The sequence below is a fragment of the Octopus bimaculoides genome, chromosome 8 (genome assembly GCF_001194135.2).
Source record: "Octopus bimaculoides isolate UCB-OBI-ISO-001 chromosome 8, ASM119413v2, whole genome shotgun sequence".
Taxonomy (NCBI): Eukaryota; Metazoa; Mollusca; class Cephalopoda; order Octopoda; family Octopodidae; genus Octopus; species Octopus bimaculoides.
In genome coordinates, this window is record NC_068988.1 from 31,660,584 (window position 1) to 31,664,503 (window position 3,920).

Sequence of the window (3,920 nt, forward strand, 5' to 3'; positions counted from 1 at the left end):
TGTATATGCTCCACAAGGGAAAACAAGGAACATACTTTACAACGAGGTGTTATAATCACAACAGCAAGAAAGTATGTACATGATCACCTTCTTTTACGAAACTTCATTGACTTTCATATATTTATATTGATATACATATATATACGTGTGTTTGGGTGCGTATGTGTATGTACATCTCTATATATAAAGATGATGCGTAGTCTAGACGGCGTTTTTAGATATCATTATTCTCTTTAACCCGGGCAACGCCGGGTATTTCTGCTAGTATATATATATATATATATATATATATACATATTTATATATTACGGGTGCGTGTGTGTGTGTATGTATGTGTGAGTGTATTACCAAATGCCCATATATGTATAGCATATATAATATATATACACATAATATACACACGAACACACACGTACATACATATGTATTTACATACATATAGATACATAAATGCATATATATATTTATATACATAAGTGTGTGTGGGCGGGTGCGCGTGTGTGCGTGCGTGTATATATATATATATATATATATACAGTGGTTGGATAAAATTATGGTAATGCATTAAAATTTCAAACAAATTTATTCTAATATAGGGTAGGACCGTTTTGGCAGTAATTACATCTTGAATTCCACGAGGGATGGACTCGTACAAAGTTTCAATTCTTTCCAAAGGAAGTTTTGTCCATTCTTCAGCTAAAACAGTTTCCCGTTCTTGTAGTGATGATCGTGGAGGATATCCAGGCCTCACTTGTTTTTTCTAAAATGCACCATAAATGTTGATTAATATTGAGATCTGGGGATTGTTGTGGCCAGATAAGATGTTGAACGTCACTGGAATGTACTTCTTGCCATTCAGTAAGAATTTAGCTGTGTGAATTGGTGCATTATCATCTTGAAAGATTGTGTTTCCCTCCGGAAACAGTTCCGCAACCATAGGGTGAATTTGACCAGATAAAATGCTTAAATAGTCTTGACTATTAATTCTGTCATGAAGGGAAACTATTGGATCGGTGGATTTCCGAGATATAGAACCCCCACAGATAATCACAGATCCTCTTCCATGTTTAACAGTTGGAAAAGGCAGTCTGGGTCAAATGCTTCTTTTGGCTGTCTCCATACGTATACTCGGCCGGTGGTCGGAAATAAGGTAAAAGATGACTTGCCCGAGAAAACATCCTTCCACTACTCTAGGGACCAATTCGGTAGGTTTTTACTCCATTTAAAAAGTTTTTGCAACGTTTGTTTTTGGAAGTAGTGGTTTTCTGATTGCAGCCCTCCCGTGAAATCCGGCTTTGTGCAGCTCCCGGCAAACAGTTTTTGTGGAAGCTGGGTTATCGAGGTTGTTATTAAGCTCTGCAGTAATTTTGGGAGCTGTACTTTAGTGATCCTAACAATACGGGTAAGCAACCGACTGTCCCTATCTGAAAGTTTTGGTTTTCTTCCGGAGCTTTGTTTCGACGAGGCGGTTTTTCCCTCTTTCTGAAAGGCAGTCATTACTTTCGACAGTACTTCTTGATACACCAAACATTTCGGCTGTTTTCGTTAACTAGCGCTCGACATACGAGTACCAATGATTTGACCTTTTTGAAAGTCCGATAGATCTGTCATTTTAATGAAACTTAACTATCCTTTTCTGATGATATCTGAAAAGAAACAGCAATTTTAGCAAAACATGTTAAACAACACTAATAAAAAAAACAAACAAAAACATAAAAATAAACAAGCTTTTGACGGTTTTATAGATATTTCAAAATTATGGTGCTATGCTAGGTGTTTCCATTATTTTGTTCAACCCCTGTATATATACATACACACATCTGATATATGATCTGATATTTACCTTTTGTTTCGAGAATGTGAAAGTCAAATCTTCGAGTTCAGTCCAGTGTTCTAACCTTTGTAATTAGATGTGTTTACTGGGTTTTCCAGCTTACTGGGGAATATTATTTTAGGTTTCACCAAAGAACGTAGGGTAGGTTAACCTAGAACATTTTTAATTAACAGAGACTTTGTAAAGCTAAGATGAACCTAAGCGTATTACAGTCCGAGTCTTTCTTGGTTCGTTGGAACTTGATATCACGCATAACTATGAATGCCTCTGTCTATAACTAAACTGATTCAACGAAGTGAAACGAAGCGAAGAACAACATATTCCTGCTAATTCCTATTATTGTTACCATATATTGATATAGCACATCATTACAAAAGTGATTTTATGTGCAAAGTTTACTATATAAAATTATAACAATAGCACATCCAATTGACACAAATTGAGATAGCGGAAGAGTAAGCATTTTAATTTAGATAAATGCAGCACTGGTCTCATGAAGATTTAAACGTTTCTTAAAACACTTGGCAAAAGTAAACTCCCTGATCATCAATTCTACTACTGCGTTATTCATAATGTTTGCAAGTAAAATTAAGTGCAACAGTCCTTCCAATTTTCACTTCTAACTGCTCTACTCAGCATGTAATTACATTAACCATACGAACAAGATTTTTTTACATAGGAAAGGAAATAACAAAGTCCCACACTCTCAAGTTCCGTAAAGTAACGTGGAGTTTTGCGTACCTTATCCAACATGGAGACACATTAACTACGCTTTTAATTTTCACATTAAACTAAAATTTGCAATCTACAAAATACGTATCTCCGTCCATCTCTTTGTTGCGCGCACGCACGCACACATATACACACGTATGGAACTTCTGCTTTCGGTACTCTACCGTCATATCGTTCACTCTGTTCCTTTCTCAATTATCTAATTTTGGATGCGCTCCCTTAATAATATTCCAAACATAGATTATTCTACGGCCCTTTGTATCGCAGCAATCGATGTTCTATCCTCTTCGTATTCGCCCACGTGTCACCTGCGTATAAGAGCGCAGGTAGGACGTTGCTATCGAAGAGTCTGGCTCAAATGGCATTGCCTAATTTTGATTGGAGCACATACTTTATTGAATAAAATGTCTTCAATCGTACCCTTATTGTCTTTGAGATTTCAGCAGCAATACCTTGATACCTTTAACTGTGTACCCTAAGTAGACGTACTCCATTGCCTCCTCGATTTCGCCGCTTCTCACCTTTATTTCATCTCGTGCTACTTATTCCAACCGCTGCGTATACATGTACATACTTTCATACGTACATATATGTATATGTGTGTGTGTGTGTGCGTGTGTGTTTGTGTGTGTCTGTCTCTGTGTGTGTGTATGTGTGTAATGTATAGACACACAGAGAGAATACTTTTATTCTTTTACTTGTTTCAGTCATTTTCTCACAGCCATGCTGGAAATTGCGCACGCACATACACATACACACACACACACATACACACACACACAAAACACACACTCACATACTGCCATAACGAACCTTGAGAAACATACTGAAAAGCAATTCTATTAGTTTTCCGAACCTACTGAGAGTGTACAAGACCTCTGTGACCTCGATCCTACTGTATAGTTGTGAGAGGTGAATTCTTACAGCTGACGTGTATTAAAGGCACCAGGCATTTGAGTACAAGTGCATCAAAGGGTTATTACGCATCCCGTTCAAAGTGAAGTACTTTGTCAGACAGCAAGTCAGCAAATACACTGGTAGACAGGAACCACATCTTGTTCAAGTATAAGGACAACAGTATGGCTGTTACGGTCATGTATTACGCCAAAACTCCATGCCAGAAACCATTCTTCAGGTCACAGTCGAAGTGGGAGACAGAAAATCGTAGTTTGACAACATCAAGGACTGGACAAGTAAAGAAACACAGCGAACCTAGTATGCATGAGAGAAACAAGAAACCTATGGCGGCGGCTAACTACGAAAGCATCTAAGGTGACAGTTCAACGACTGGTTGCGTCAGTTAAGAGATTTTGTTGGAGAACGTAACGTTATATATATATATATATATATATAT